At 46.3% G+C, this 17,658-nt stretch overlaps 1 protein-coding gene across 4 annotated transcripts in view; it reads right to left on the bottom strand.

The window, feature by feature from the left end:
- Positions 1-17,658, bottom strand: part of n4bp3 (NEDD4 binding protein 3) — an 87,931-nt gene that overhangs the window by 31,207 nt on the left and 39,066 nt on the right. The window contains exon 1 of one of the 4 annotated variants that reach the window (XM_087995517.1): positions 943-1,038. The exons of the other annotated variants lie outside the window; for them this stretch is intronic. The gene's annotated coding sequence lies outside the window, so the exon portion shown is untranslated. Of the gene's footprint in view, positions 1-942; positions 1,039-17,658 lie in introns of those variants that run through there. 4 annotated transcript variants of the gene reach the window in all.

The following is a 17,658-nucleotide window of genomic DNA, read 5'->3' as shown; positions in this document are numbered from 1 at the left end:
CCATATCCCTCCAAACCCTTCCTATTCATATACCCATCCAAATGCCTCTTAAATGTTACAATTGTACCAGCCTCCACCACATCCTCAGGCAGCTCATTCCATACATGTACCACCCTCTGCGTGAAAACATTGCCCCTTAGGTCTCTTTTATATCTTTCCCCTCTAGTTCTGGACTCTCCAACCCCAGGGAAAAGATTTTGTCTATTTATCCTATCCATGCCCCTCTTAATTTTGTAAACCTCTATAAGGTCACCCCTCAGCCTCCGACGCTCCAGGGAAAACAGCCCCAGCCTGTTCAGCCTCTCCCTATAGCTCAGATCCTCCAACCCTGGCAACATCCTTGTAAATCTTTCCTGAACCCTTTCAAGTTTCACAACATCTTTCCGATAGGAAGGAGACCAGAATTGCATGCAATATTCCAACTGTGGCCTAACCAATGTCCTGTACAGCCGCAACATGACCTCCCAACTCCTGTACTCAATACTCTGACCAATAAAGGAAAGCATACCAAACGCCTTCTTCACTATCCTATCTACCTGCGACTCCACTTTCAAGGAGCTATGAACCTGCACTCCAAGGTCTCTTTGTTCAGCAACACTCCCTAGGACCTTACCATTAAGTGTATAAGTCCTGCTAAGATTTGCTTTCCCAAAATGCAGCACCTCGCATTTATCTGAATTAAACTCCATCTGCCACTTCTCAGCCCATTCGCCCATCTGGTCAAGATCCTGTTGTAATCTGAGGTAACCCTCTTCACTGTCCACTACACCTCCAATTTTGGTGTCATCTGCAAACTTACTGACTGTATCTCTTATACTCACATCCAAATCATTTATGTAAATGACAAAAAGTAGAGGTCCTAGCACCGATACTTGTGGCATCCACTGGTCACAGGCCTCCAGTCTGAAAAACAACCCTCCACCACCACCCTCTGTCTTCTACCTTTGAGCCAGTTCTGTATCCAAATGGCTAGTTCTCCCTGTATTCCATGTCCTTCCTTCAATATCAGGCCCAAAGTTGCACAGTTGATTTGTGATGTGATCTGACCAAAGACCTGCATAACTGAAGCACAAGGTACTTGCTTTAATGTACAATTCCTCTTGTAATGAAGGACAGCATCTCATTAGCCTTGTTGGTTACATACAGTATCTGCACACCAACAGGTTTTGAGTTGTGCACCAGAACACTGAAATCCCTCTCCTCCTCATGTTCCATCTTAATGATAGTCTGTTATGGCCTTTATACATTCCCACATTATACTCTATCAGCTCCAGTTTTACCCATTCACTCAACCTCTCGATCTCCTTCAGCATCATTTTTGTGTCTCCTTCACCGCATGCTTTCTTCAGCTGCAAGTTAACCCACCAGGCCTTCGCTCCCCTCAACTCAGTCATTGATGGGATTTGTAAAGCGATGAATCCACAGCACAGGGCCCTATGGGACTTCACTTGTGCTGAATTCAGTACCATTACACATTCGGAGTTAGCTTGGAACTGAAGGAAGACAGCTGTCACTGAGCCAGGTTTACACAGTTCCATTACGACAAAAAGCTCACCTCTTTAGCAGCCTCATCAGTTTTTAAGTCAGCACGATGTAAAATCTCAACCTCTGGCCAAATGCAAGAGAATTAGTCAGCTTGGATGGAGCCTTCCCACATACCCAGCATCTCCTCAATAACTGAATGCTGGAAAGGACTGTAATACAGTGCAAGATTGCAAACTAAATTGTAAGACCATCGTACAACTGTTTTATTCTGCTCCTCCTTCTGTAAAGACACAGAACATATCTTGTGAGTTCTAGCTCTATCTGCTCCCCCTTGTTACAATCTGACTCCAGTTGGAGACTAAATAACACCGGAAGATCAGTTCTGCTGGGGAACTACCTCAGCATTGATTAAGATTTCTCAGTGAGTCAGAGGGAAGAGTAATTTTCCATCATCACTGAGAATAGAATTATTAATCTGTACTTTACAGTGAGCAAGATAATATACGGCGCTCCACTTAAATAGAATCGATTATAAATTGGAACAATTGACCAGAAGACAATTCTGTCAGCACACCTACTCACCTCTCAGCCCAAAGATTTAAAATAAGCCTCAAATGAAATCTTGAGGTTCAATGGGGAGTATACACACGCACCGATCCACCCAGGTTCAAGTCCCACCTGCTCCAGGAGTGGCTCTCAATAGGTTGAGGAAGAATATTGAGAACAGTCATCAAACAGAACTTCAAGCCCAACAGAGGAAACCATCTACATGCAGAAAGAGGACTCACGTGACCAAACTCAAGTAGGTCCTCAGGGTCATATACGCGATTGTCTCTGGCAGTTGTTGAAGGTTTGATTGGTTTTATTGTCCCCTCAGAACCAACTCTGGAAAAACACCAGCACATATCTCACACCCACCTCCTGGGGGTGTCCACTGGCATCCCCTGAAGTGGGTTCCAGATCAACTCCAATGAATCTTTGTTGTGCCTCTGCACGTTCTTCCCTTACACACTATTTAACATCTCTCATCACTGCCCTGTAACATTCTGGGGAGATTTCTTCACTCATATACATCAATCTGTTTGTTACAAAGGCTAACGTACCATTAGATTCACTGAATTGTTTCCCGAACCTGCGTGGTAATTGATTCTCTATCCATACCAATATATTCTCACTCAGTCACAAGACCCAATGTTAAAGCATAACTCCCTCCATGGTACCTAATCGAATATCAAAATTGCTTTGAAAATTTGAATACATTGAAAATATATCCATCAGCTTTTCCCTGAACTAACCTGTAAGCTACAACCTCAATGTTTTTTTCACATCTTGTTTTGTGGTCAGAGTGCATCGATTTACTGACAACTTGTAGCTAACCCTTTCAATTTTTTAAACAAAACTGATCACAACCTGTATTGTTCTTGCTTTAGGCCAGTGCAACCAACAGTCCACCAGCACCTAGAGCCTGCCATTGCACGTGGCTCACTCAGATTAGTCATGTATGCTCCGCCATTTAATCATGGCTGACACGTTTCTCAATCCTAGTCTGGTGGGATGGACCGAATGGTGGGGCTGACTAGATGGGCTAAATGGCTAATTTCTGCTCCTGGATCTTATGATATGATGATACATCGTTGAGGCATTATCATGCAGCAATGCCAGCACCAAATGGTGAAGATGTTCCAATGGACAATCACCAGTTTGGTGAAAGAGATGGGTTTTGAGGAAGATTTTTTACAAAGGAGGGCACCGCGGGCAGGGAGGTGACGGCGTTTAGGGAGGACTGTCTGCTGCATAAGGCCTGAATGGCTAAAGGAACTGAGATGTAAAGGAAGATGGGTAGAATCTGGAGAATACCCAAGAGTGAAAATTTGATTGAACCAAATGGCCAATAAGATTTGATGCAATTTGTGGAGATGCTTTGAGCTGGATAAAATAACCAAGTGCGGGGCTAAGGGACAACAGTCCCACTGAGCTAGACAACAGAAGAGTGGGGTTGGTGGATGGCGGTTGGCTTGGCTTTATCAGAGGCTGCAGAGGGGGATGCTGAGTCTTGCTAAGGTAAAAGATTGACTGGGGAGATTCAAACAGTAGGTAATAAGTCGGATCCAAATGAGGGAGGCAAAAACAGACAAGAACTTGACAGCAAAGGGATAGATCAGGCGTTCTGTGCATTACAGCTGGATAAAGAGCGAATTAATAGCAATTACCTTTGAGACAAATGTTCAAGGTAAGGAGACCTGGCCAGCACAGTGAAGTACATCATGTACTCCATTGATAAATTAAATCTTTGTTTTTGCTGTTGATATGCAACTGTTTGATAAGTAGCAGTCAGAAGGTTTGGGTATTAAAACAATCAAGGTTACTGTTACTGGTTGGGTTTGAAAAAAGAGTGTAGAAAACAGCTCTAAAATAAGGAGAGAAAATACCGGAAGTATTCATCATCTGTTGCTAGAAGCAGAATAAATATTTCCAGGTCAATGATGAAAGATCAGTCGGAGATTAACTTCAACTAATTGTGGTGTCACAGTTGATCACAAGATAAGCTCCTGAGTTTGCAAAAGTGCACAGTCATTAAGACCACCCATTTCCAGCTCTATGAATACCCTCACTTTGTCCTGTCTCACTTCTACTGCAGCTGAAACACCTCATTCATACTTTCAAAACTAGAGACTTGAGTTTGGAAGGATGGGGGGGTGGTGATTGTCTTGGGAGGTGGTGGGGGGGGATTACAAACTAGGGGGCGCTGTTATAGAATAAGGGGACACTCATTTAAAATGGAGGTGTGAAGGAATTTCTTCTCTCAGAGAATGGTGAATAGCTGGAATTGTCCACCCAGAAAGTTGTGGAGATTAGATAACCAGGAGTATTTAAACAGGAGATTGAAAAAAACGCCAGTGTGTATAAAGAGGAGGAGGGCGGCACAGTGGCTCAGTGGTTAGCACTGCTGTCTCACAGCGCTAGGGACCCAGGTTCAATTCCAACCTCGGGTGACTGTGTGGAGTTTGCACACTCTCCCCGTGTCTGCGTGGGTTTCCTCCCACAATCCAAAGATGTGCAGGTCAGGGTGGATTGGCCGTGGGAAATTGCCCCGTAGTGTCCAGAGATGTGCATACTAGGTGGACTAGCCATGAGAAAAATTAACTTGTGAACATCAAGGAGTTGACAGATATGAGGTGCTGGCACAACAGATTAGCTGAAGCCTGGGGCAGCTCAGCCACCATCTTATAGAATGGCAGGGTAGGCTCGAGGGGGCTGAATGGCCTCCTACTCCTCCTGTTATTTTTCTGTTCCTATCAAACCAAAGCCAATGTCACGATTTGAAAATTCTTATCCTCATTTACAAACCTCTCTGTGGCGTCTGTACTCGCTTCCTCTATAACTTCCTCCAGTCCCACAATCCTCCTGACATTCTGGTCTGCTGTGCACTCTGAAGTATAATTACTCTGCTATTGGTGGGTGTGCCTTCAGTAGACTCAGTTGCTGTCCACAAGTCCCATTCTCCACCTTTTTCCAAAACCTACCTCTGAGACCAAACGTTTGGGCCTTCTGAATGAATGTCTGCTTCTGTGACTCTCTGTCATAGTTTCTTTTATCGTGTTCCTGTACAGTGTCTTGGGACATTTCATCAGGTTATAATCACTTTACAAAGACATTATTGTTATACAGGTGTGACAACTGGATACCTTTGTTGGACTGAGCTCCGGTCACAAATGGGCAAGTGTGTCACAGGTAAGTGAAGGTGAGAGTAGGGTTTCAAGATTTGATCTGTGTTCTAGGCTGTTCCACTGCCTTAGAAAGCATTTCACAACTTTGTGTTGCTAGGCTTAGGGAATATATATACAATAGCAAGGGTGTACGTGTGTATGTGTGCACACAGAAACAGATATGATCAAGTTTCATTCAAAACTCACGTGTATAAATCGGGATATTTCTGTATGACCAAAATTTCAGATGAGGCATAATCATTTAATATCTTCCCCGTAAACTGAATTTAAACAGATTTAATTGAAAAAAAAAGTTGTTTCAAATGCAGTGACCTTTGCTTTGTTTAATTGTTAAACATTAACAAAAGGTTAATACTGTAGCCTTCAGGTATTCAATAAAGAAGCTGGAGAAATTGGAAGACATGGTGATCACAGCAATGAATAGAGAACTTGCGGAAAAGGAGAAAGCATTTCTTTTTAGGAATTAAAAACTCAACTTTCAGCTTCCATCCAACAACTTGGATTTTTCTTTGAAGTTTTAACAAAGTTGGGAAGTTCAGTGATGTCCTAACTCAGTGACACCTCCCTGGTCAACTCCAGTCCAGCATCACTTTCAGGTCGGTCACCGGGTGTACATGCCTGGTAGAAATCTACTGCTCCTTCACCGATTTTCCCAGAAAAAAGAAAAAGGCAAAATCATCAGGACAAACAGGCAATCTAAAGTCTAGGATTCCAAATCTGAGACCATCAAGTCGGGTGGTATGAGACAACCAACTCTCTGCAGCTCAGATGAGGGGTCACGGCTGTAAGCTTGGTTATAAAGGAGCTCTAAGAAACAGACTGGTGTACTCAAACGCCTAACCATGGGACTCTTGATACAGGAAGCCATTTGCAAAGCCATCTAAGGCCTTTCTTATTACAGCAGTCTAATATTCCCATGATCTTTCACCCCAGAACAAGTTCCTTAAGGTAGCTGTTTGAGAAAATCCTTCTTCCTCTTCAAAATCCAGCGACACCAAAATAAATAAAACAACGACTCCATGAGCCCAAGGAGGGTCAGAGAGTAAAGCCACTTGGATACTCACATGTCAAATCGGATCTGCCGGTGAGTGTGGAGACTCCCTGTGACAGCAGAGTCTCTCCATCCATAAAACAGAGCCTCCTGCACAGGAGTATCTCTCGGACTTGGACGTTTTCAGCCCAGTGACCACCCAGTTACATTACATCAGCTACAATCCCCTTCTGGTGACACCACATTCTCAGGCATCACTAAACCTTGGGGGTGACCGGGACAGCTCCTGGTAGCCATCCTTCCAACAGCCAATGATTAGTTCAGAGTTCCAAGCCGTCAGGCTGCTGTGCAGTGGTGGACTGCATCTTTGAAGCAAGTTCACCAAAGACCCTCAGACAGCACCTTCCAAACACACAACCACTTCCATATAGAAGGACAAGAGCAGCAGATACATGGGAACACCACCCCCTGCAAGTTCCCCTCCAAACCACTCCCCATCCTGACTTGGAAATATATCGCCATTCCTTCACTGTCACTGGGTCAAATTCCTGGCACTCCCTCCTTTAGAAAATTGTGGGTCAATCCACAGCAAGGGGACTGCAGTGATTCAGGAAGGCAGCTCACCCCCACCTTCTCAAGGGGCAACTAGGGATGGGCTATCAATGCTGTCCCAACCAGGGACACCCACATCCCACAGATTAATAAAAACAAAGTTGACTTCAACAGGTGCCTGGCACGCGGAGAAGTCTTTGATAAACAAATCATTCTTCCCATCCCATACTCCCCCAATTCCCACAAACAATGAGGCATTCTTTCCAATATGACCTGCGGTCATCACTGAAGTGGAACAATGACCATTACCACTTCATTTCCAGCACAAAGTTTGACAATAAGGCCCTGAGCAATCTCAGCAATCAAAGATCTGTTTGTAACTTAAACATTGCCATTTTATTGTAAATTGAGCAACAGGAAGGCAGTCCTGGTGAAAGTAATGATCGAGAAGGGTTTTATCACAGGCAGCAAGAGGGTTGGACCAACTCTGTTCATCAATAACTAAACGGTGGCGCCTGGCAGGGACCGTGGCTCCAGCAGAAAAACAATGAGTTTTATCACAGTCATCTTTCAACACAATCGCCAAGCACTGCCCAACCCAGCAATCACAAGGTTACAATTGTTAACAGAAATGCAGGCAGTCTAAATACAGCAGCTCGTTTTGAGAAACAGACATCCTTCCCACGCCTCTAAAACCCAGTGGAAACAAAAAGTCAGAAAACAAATGTACATTTTACACATACACACAGACACACACACATACCACACACACATACACACACCCACACACACATACACACCACAGACAGACACACACACATACCACACACCCACACACACATACACACCACAGACAGACACACACACATACAACACACCACACAGACACACACCACACACACACTACACACCACACACACACACCACAGACAGACACACCACAGACAGACACACACACACACACCACAGACAGACACACAGATACACACACACACCACAGACAGACTGAGACACACACACACTGAGACACAAACACCACACACACAAACACACACACAGATACACACAAACAGACAGACACACACACACCACACACAGACACACACACCACACACAGACACACACGCAGGTACACACACACAAACACAGACAGACACACACACAAACACACACGCAGGTACACACACACAAACACAGACAGACACACACACAAACACACACACACCACACACACACAAATACACACAGACACCCACACACACAGACAGACAGATAAACACACAGACACACACACACCACACACACACTACACACACAGACAGACACACACACCACAGACAGACAGACTGAGACACACACACACTGAGACACAAACACCACGCACACAGACACACACGCAGATACACACACACAAACACAGACAGACACACACACACAAACACAGACAGACACACACACACACAAACACACACAGACACACACCACACACAGACACACACACACAGACAGACACACATACACACACAGACACACACACACAGAGACACAAACACCACACACACACAGACACACACGCAGATACACACACACAAACACAGACACACACACCACACACAGACACACACACACCACACACAGATACACACACACAAACACAGACAGATAGACACACACACACAAACACACCACACACAGACACACACACACCACACACAGATACACACACACAAACACAGACACACACACACAAACAGACACACACACACAAACAGACACACACACAAACACACACACCACACACACAGACACACACCACACATAGACACACACACACACCACACATAGACACACACACCACACATAGACACACACACCACACATAGACACACACACCACACACACAGACACACACAGACACACACACACACACACACCACAAACACACGCACACCACACACAGGCACACAAAAACACACACACACCACAAACACACACACACCACACACGGACACACAAAAACACACACACACACACACACACACACACACCTTGCAGCATGACCCGTTCAAAACAAACACTTGTGCTTCAATTGCTGGTTTTTCCATCTGGGTCAGTGTGAAAGCAGAAACCAAGATTTGTTTTCAATTCCCAGTTTTTCTGAATTTGAACAGTGTGTTTAGTGCTTTTTTTTGTAAATTACTAAGAAAGGCTCCTAAAGACAGACATTCCAACCAAGCCAAGAGGTTAAAGTGAGGTTCTAAATAGCTCCACTGGTTTTGGGTGATGGTGCGTCAAATAGTTTCCAAACTGAAACAGCAATCATTAGTAATTTGCCATGAGGCAAGACAACCAGAAATCAATACACAAAAAGAAAAATGGGGAAAAGACACTCAGTTTTCTGGACACATGGTCTACGATGAACCAGGGTACGCTGTGCAAGCATGAGATAGCTTTCAAAATTAACCGTTCTGAATGAGGCTTTTCCCCTCCCATTTCTCTGGCAAAAGGAGAGGGAGGGAGAGACAGAAAGAGGGAGGGACAGAGAGAGAGAGATAGAGAGAGAGTAGATTTCTGATTAGCGAACGGGTTGTATGGTTATCAGGGATAGGTGGGAATGTGGGATAATCAGATCAGCCATGACCTTACTGAGTGGCAGTGCAGAGTGAACTCTGTCCACAGTTTGTACGTTTAAATATAAACTGCAAACCCTGAATAGTTCCAACAACATGGACAAATGAAGACAGTTTAATTGCTTAGCACTGCAGCTGCTGACCAGAATTTACACTCCCACCACTGGACCATAACAATACATTACATACCCAGATTAACAAAGTGCTTCCTAAGCATTCAAACATGATCACTGAATCATTGACGCCCGACAGCATGCAAGCAGGCCACCCACACCCAACTCCCTACCCTAAAAACCTGCATTCCCCCTGGCTAACCCACCTAGCCTGCACATCCCTGGGCACTATGGGACAATTTAGCACGGCCAATCCACCCTAACCTGCACATCCCTGGGCACTATGGGACAATTTAGCATGGCCAATCCACCCTAACCTGCACATCCCTGGGCACTATGGGACAATTTAGCACGGCCAATCCACCCTAACCTGCACATCCCTGGGCACTATGGGACAATTTAGCACGGCCAATCCACCCTAACCTGCACATCCCTGGGCACTATGGGACAATTTAGCACGGCCAATCCACGCTAACCTGTACATGCCTGAGCACTATGGGACAATTTAGCTTGGCCAATCCACCCTAACCTGCACATCCCTGGGCACTATGGGACAATTTAGCACGGCCAATCCACCCTAACCTGCACATCCCTGGGCACTACGGGACAATTTAGCATGGCCAATCCACCCTAACCTGTACATCCCTGGGCACTATGGGACAATTTAGCACGGCCAATCCACCCTAACCTGTACATCCCTGGGCACTATGGGACAATTTAGCACGGCCAATCCACCCTAACCTGTCCATCCCTGGGCACTATTGGATAATTTAGCACGGCCAATCCACCCTAACCTGTCCATCCCTGGGCACTATTGGATAATTTAGCACGGCCAATCCACCCTAACCTGTCCATCCCTGGGCACTATGGGACAATTTAGCACAGCCAATCCACCCTAACCTGTCCATCCCTGGGCACTATTGGATAATTTAGCACGGCCAATCCACCCTAACCTGTCCATCCCTGGGCACTATTGGATAATTTAGCACGGCCAATCCACCCTAACCTGTACATCCCTGGGCGCTATTGGATAATTTAGCATGGCCAATCCACCCTAACCTGTACATCCCTGGGCACTATTGGATAATTTAGCATGGCCAATCCACCCTAACCTGTCCATCCCTGGGCACTATTGGATAATTTAGCACGGCCAATCCACCCTAACCTGTACATCCCTGGGCGCTTTTGGATAATTTAGCACGGCCAATCCACCCTAACCTGTACATCCCTGGGCGCTTTTGGATAATTTAGCACGGCCAATCCACCCTAACCTGTACATCCCTGGGCGCTATTGGATAATTTAGCACGGCCAATCCACCCTAACCTGTACATCCCTGGGCACTATTGGATAATTTAGCACGGCCAATCCACCCTAACCTGTCCATCCCTGGGCGCTATTGGATAATTTAGCACGGCCAATCCACCCTAACCTGTACATCTTTGGACTTCACTGATCCTCTTTGAATCCGATTAGACTTTAAGATTAGATTCCTTACAGTATGGAAACAGGCCATTTGGCCCAACAAGTCCACACACCAACAAGTTCTCAACACATCAATCTCTGAAGAGTAACCCACCCAGACCTATTCTCCCCGCTCCTATATTTACGCCTGACTAATGTACCTAACACTATGAGCAATTTAGCATGGCCAGTTCACCTGGCCTGCACATCTTTGGGAGGAAACCCATGCAGACACGGGGAGAATGTGCAAACTCCACACAGACAGTCACCCGAACTCAGGTCCCTGGTGCTGTGAGACAACAGTGCCAACCACTGAGCCACCGTGCCAGCCACAATTGAGAGAAACAGCCTCAAAATGGATAGAGATTGTCAGGGAAGACAGCTGGATGTCATTATTACGCTACCTGGTTGGTAGTACCTGTTAGTTGTACAATTGAAAAAGCCTGTGAGCTTATCCATTCAGTCTTTAAGATGTTTAAATTAAAAACCCTATCCATTCAGTAGCCCATGTGAAGCCTTTGGAAGTGTGCTGCTATGTCACAGACATGACACAGCTCCATCCCTCAGTACTGACTGGAATAAGGTCAACCACTGCGGCCTCATAGAATATTGGGGCTGTTAATCTGGCCCAATCAGGGAGCCCTGGCTGACAGATAGAAACAGGAGTGTCTGCTCTCTCACTCTGAGCTGGCTCTGAGGGAGCTGGGTCAATGCCAAGTATTCACCACTTGTAAACAAAGGGGGTCTTGGTGACAGGATACTGACCCCTGTGGAGTGATTACACCCACCTTCTCCCAAGGTGCAGCTGCCCCGTCCCTTTAAGATCTCCTTTATCTTGTTCCTTAGCTTGTTTCCCTGCTCATTATTATCTTGTGTTTGAGAGAACATCAACCTTACCACAAGACTGTCCATGCCCCAGGATTCCAACACGTTAAACAGTAAAGACTGAAGTCCCATTCTGTCAGTTAGAGTTCCTGCAAACCCTGTCATGTTCAGTGACTTCTTGGCGCCGTTAACATGGAACTGCAACGTTCCTCTGGGACAAAGGAGCCAGCAGCTGCGTTTACAGTGTATTAACATCACTTCCATTCTGTCAAACCTCAAATCGTTTTTCACCCTGCCCCTTGTGCTCAGTGTTTGTTCCAATTTGATATTCTCTGAAAATGCCTTTGGCAGTCGAGTTTCCAATATACAGTGAACATCGAACCGGCTAAAAAGAGGAGAGGTGAAACTCCTGGAGACAGAGGTCATTTGTACTAATTAGGAACAGTGAGAAACAGGTCATGTTAGACAGCCTCATTAGCAGGAGGTGCTAAATCGTTCTTGGTACAAGATAAGACCAATCTTACTTCATAAAAACAACATTTACATGATGAGGAAATTCCATATTATCTGGCCCTCAGTCCCACTATGTGACCAGCAGTCCAAGAGCTCAGCTCTTTGGAATAAAGATATTTAAATGAGGGTCTTGAGGCTTGGCAGCGATTCCAATGGCCAAGTACCCCACTGTCCTGCTGTTATACCTCAGCGTACGCACTCACCAATGGCCACTCCCTCTCCTCAGGTGTAAAACCACCAACCCAAAAGGGAGGAATCATCTAGCTGCCCTCCTTCGACAAACACACACAGAAAATGGGACATTATTGCATAGAAATCTTCTATGAATCCCGTCTCAAGGGCAGGGTTGGGGGGGTCGCGGGGGAGATATTATATAATTCAGAACTGAGCCATTTGGCCCAAGTGATTGACACCTGCTTTTATACTCTAACCTTATAGGCCCAGCCTCAAAATAAAGGGGGAGCAGGTTCAGGACTGAGTTCAGGAGGAACCTCTTTGCCCAGAGGGTTGTGAATCTGTGGAATTCCCTGCCCAGGGAAGCAGTTGAGGCTACCTCACTTAGGACAAAGACAGATAGAGTTTTGAACAGTAAAGGAATTAGGGTTACGGTGAGAGAGAGAGAGGGGAAGTGGAGCTGAGTCCATGAAAAGATCAGCCCTGATATTATTGAATGGGGGAGCAGGCCAAATGGCCTCCTCCTGCTCCTATGGCTTATGTTCTTGTGCTTGTGATGGAGATTCAGTAAGGGAGGCATATTATAGACCAACCTTAATTCTCTGATAAGCAAAACATAGCTCAGGTCAATAGGGTATCTCTACTTCATAAAAAAAGGCAATATTCCCACGCACCCAACTGTTTTATGGTGTTCTGATCGATGAACTTGCTGTAGCTTTTCTGCAGAGATGCAGCCCTCTGGTCAACGGCGCAGTCCCTGTGGTCGCTTTGGAAAACTTCAATGCCTTAGCTTTCTGATTGTCTCACATCCCCCAGACAATTCCCAACATGAGGGTTCCAACAGGGAGCAGAATGTGTGAAGGAAAATGTTGTAGGAGGAACAGAAACTGAAAAAGGATGGCAAAGATTCTGGAATGAGCGTGCCAAAAAACCACTGCGACAGAAACAGAGGAGGTGGAGGAATGGCATTTTACTACAATGTGACATCACCAACAGCCTTAAGTAGGCCTCAGAGGGAGATTTAATTACTTATTTACTCACAGGATATGGACCCAGCTTTTATTGCCTGCCCCTAGTTGGTCTTGAGGAGTGAGGTGCCTTCTTGAAGCGCTGCAGTCCATTTAGTGATGAGAGTTGTTTTGAAAGTACAAGACCAATATACCATCCAACTTCCTAACGGACTCCCTTCTCGGTTTACTTTCACTGACTGGTGTACAAGGACACACAAGATCCCTTTCTATATCACCTTGGCCAATATATCACCATTTAAAAAATACTCTGCCTTCCTGTTTTCACACCAAAGTGTGTAACGTCATATTTATCCACATTAATACTGCATCGGCCATGTGTCTGGACAGGCAGGAGGCTAGAAGGACACAGCAAGCCAGGCAGCATCAGGAGGTGGAGGAGTCGACGTTTCAGGGTGTAACCCTTCTTCAGGGCTGGGGGTGGGTGTGGGGGAGCTGCAGAGAAAGGGGGTGGCAGGGGCAGGTGGTGAGGTGGGGATAGGTGAGGAGAGGTAGAGCGTATGACCTGGTTGGTCAATGGGAGGGATGAATCCAGTTGGTGGCTGGGAGGGGGAGGGGCTGGGAAGGGAGGTGGGGGATGGGGAGGGTGGTTATCTGAAATTGGAGAATTCAATGTTGAGTCCTCTGGGCTGTAGGGTGCCCAGGCATTTCCTGAAGCCTCCCTGCTTCCACCTCAACCCAAAATTCTGCCTTGTCTTGTGTTCACATCAGCAAATTTGGAAATGTTGTATCTGGTTCACTTGTCCAGGTCAGTTCGATATATGGAGAGTAGCTGGGATCCGAGCGCTGATCCCTGGGGTACACCGCTAATCACCACCTCCCTCATTCAGAAAAAGATACACTTATTCCCACTTGCTGCTCCCTGTCTGTCAACCAATTCAGGCTAACATATTCCCCTCCAATTCTGTGTGTTTTAACTTTGCCCACTAGGCTCTTACCCCATCAAACACCTTCTTGAAATCCAAATACATCACAGCACTGGTTCTCCCTTATCTATTCTGTTTGTGTATTCTGTAGGGGCAGAATTCCTGCCTACTGACATTGGCAAGAGGTTGGCAGCTCTACTGAACAGTGGTGCCACCAATCATGGACCTTGCCACCACAGGGTGCAGGCAGGAAGATGCCAGAGTGCCCAAACATCCTGCCTAATTAAATGTCGCTCACACCAAACTTGCCAGGGTGAGGGCGGTGACATTAAGTTGGGTACGTGTCTGTGTTGATGCAGCAACAGAAATAAACAAATATTTCTGTGTCATTTCCAGCTATTTCCCAGAATGTTGCTGGGACTGGAGGGTGTGAGTTATGAGGAGAGGCTGAACAGGCTGGGACCATTTTCCCTGGAGCGTAGGAGGTTGAGGGGTGACCTTCTAGAGCTTTATAAAATCGTGAGGGGCATAGATAAGGTGCATGGCAGGTATCTTTTCCCCAGGCTGGGCCATTTCAAGCCCAGGGGGCACACTTTATAAGGTGACAGGAGGAAGATATAAGGAAAGGCATGAGGGGCAATTTTTTTAACACAGAGATTGGTTTTTGTGTCAAACAAACTTCCAGAGGGAGTGGTGAATGCAGGTACAATTACAAAGTTTAAATGACATTTGGACAGGTACATGAATCGGAAAGGTTTGGAGGGATATGGGCCAGGAGCAGGCAGGTGGGGCTAGTTTAGTTTGGGATAATGTTTAGCATGGACTGGTTGGACCAAAGGGTCTATTTCCGTGCTGTATGACTCTGTGACTGGTTGATATGTCCCTGTGTTGTAGAACTAACGTACTTCACTTAAATACAGGCCGATTTTCCCCCTTCCCCGTCCCTCGAGCTCAAAATTAAAACACCAGACATCGTGTCTCACAGTGGGACTGGGACGGGGCTGCCTATTTTAGACTGGAGCAGAGATTGAAAATGTGCAGAGAAGTCAGCTTCTGGACCCGTCCCTATCAAAGAGACTAAACCCACAGAAACTTCTGGAAGGACAAAAGAAAACGATCATCTCCTCAAAGGCAAATTCAGCCTTTACTTCAGAAGCACAAAATTAAATCACGTTGGCATCAGGGGAAAGGATGATTCTGTCAGCCAGGGGAAGCAGGGAGACAGCTTGAATGATGATGTTATAGGGGGAATAGGGCATTACTGCTGACTGTGGGACTGCCCCATTTTCAACTCACATCAGAGAGACAGCTGAAATCCACTTTCTCCCACTCACTGTCCGTCAGGATTTCTCCAGCTGATTAGAATAAGCAACGTCAGTCTAACCAGACTCTTCACATAATGGACATCCCAGGAAATAGCAGCCAGGGGTTATCTTCCAGAAATAGCTGATCATTTACCTGAAGGAATTCTCAATACAGTTAAAAACCCATGTCCAGGATTATATTGCGTTGCAAAGCGGACTCAGGGCAGGACATAACGGCAGCTCCTCCTGCCCATAGTCCATAGAGTCATAGGGAGGTACAGCATAGAAACAGACCCTTCGGTCCAACCCATCCATGCTGACCACATATCCCAACCCAATCTAGTCCCACCTGCCAGCACCCGGCCTATATCTCTCCAAACCCTTCCTATTCATATACCCATCCAGGTGCTTCTTAAATGTTGCAATTGTACCAGCCTCCACCACATCCTCTGGCAGCTCATTCCATACACGTACCACCCTCTGCGTGAAAAGGTTGCCCCTTAGGTCTCTTTTATATCTTTCCCCTCTCACCCTAAACCTATGCCCTCTAGTTCTGGACTCCCCAACCCCAGGAAAAAGACTTTGTCTATTTATCCTATCCATGATCCTCATAACATTGTAAACCACTATAAGGTCACCCCTCAGCCTCCGACGCTCCAGGTAAAACAGCCCCAGCCTGTTCAGCCTCTCTCTATAACTCAGATCCTCCAACCCTGGCAACATCCTTGTAAATCTTTTCTGAACCCTTTCAAGTTTCACAACATCTTTCCAATAGGAAGGAGACCAGAATTGCACGCAATATTCCAACTGTGGCCTAACCAATGTCCTGTACTGCCACAACATGACCTCCCAACTCCTGTACTCAATACTCTGACCAATAAAGGAAAGCATACCAAACACCTTCTTCACTATCCTATCTACCTGCGACTCCACTTTCAAGGAGCTATGAACCTGCACTCCAAGGTCTCTTTGTTCAGCAACACTCCCTAGGACCTTACCATTAAGTGTATAAGTCCTGCTAAGATTTGCTTTCCCAAAATGCAGCACCTCGCATTTATCTGAATTAAACTCCACCTGCCACTTTTCAGCCCATTGGCCCATCTGGTCCCTAATCCCAGCATACCACACTCCCTAATCCCAGCGTACCACACTCCCTAATCCCACCCTACCACACTCCCTAATCCCACAGTACCACACTCCCCAATCCTTCTGTACTGCGCTCCCTAATCCCAGCATACAACACTCCCTAATCCCAGCGTACCGCACTCCCTAATCCAAGCATACCACACTCCCTAATCCCAGCGTACCACACTCCCTAATCCCAGCATACCACACTCCCTAATCCCAGCGTACCACACTCCCTAATCCCAGCGTACCACACTCCCTACTCCAACTGTACCACACTCCCTAATCCCAGCGTACTACACTCCCTAATCCCACCCTACCACACTCCCTAATCCCACCCTTCCACACTCCCTAATCCCATCGTACCACACTCCCTAATACCATCATACAACGCTCCCTAATCCCAGTGTTCCATGCTCCCTAATCCCAGCATACAGCGCTCCCTAAACCCAGCGTACAACGCTCCCTAATCCCAGGGTACAACACTCCCTAATCCCAGTGTACAACATTCCCTAATCCCACCCTATGACACTCCCTAATCCCAGCGTACCACACTACCTAATTCCAGCGTACAACGCTCCCTAATCCCAGCGTACAATGCTCCCTTATCCCACCCTACCACACTCCCTAATCCCACTGTACCACACTCCCTAATCCCACCCTACCACACTCCCTAATACCACCCTACGACACTCCCGCATCCCACACTACCACACTACCTAATCCCATCCTTACGACACTCCCTAATCCCATCGTACAACACTCCCTAGTCCCACCCTACCATACTCCCTAATCCCAGCATACCACACTCCCTAATCCCAGCGTACAACACTCCCTAATCCCACCCTACCACACTCCCTAA

This window comes from Chiloscyllium plagiosum, unplaced genomic scaffold (genome assembly GCF_037043375.1).
Source record: "Chiloscyllium plagiosum isolate Xiang-an unplaced genomic scaffold, Cpla_swu_hap1 HiC_scaffold_16, whole genome shotgun sequence".
NCBI lineage: Eukaryota > Metazoa > Chordata > Chondrichthyes > Orectolobiformes > Hemiscylliidae > Chiloscyllium > Chiloscyllium plagiosum.
The sequence above is the reverse complement of the archived record's forward strand: the minus strand, read 5'-3'. Positions and strand labels throughout refer to the sequence as shown.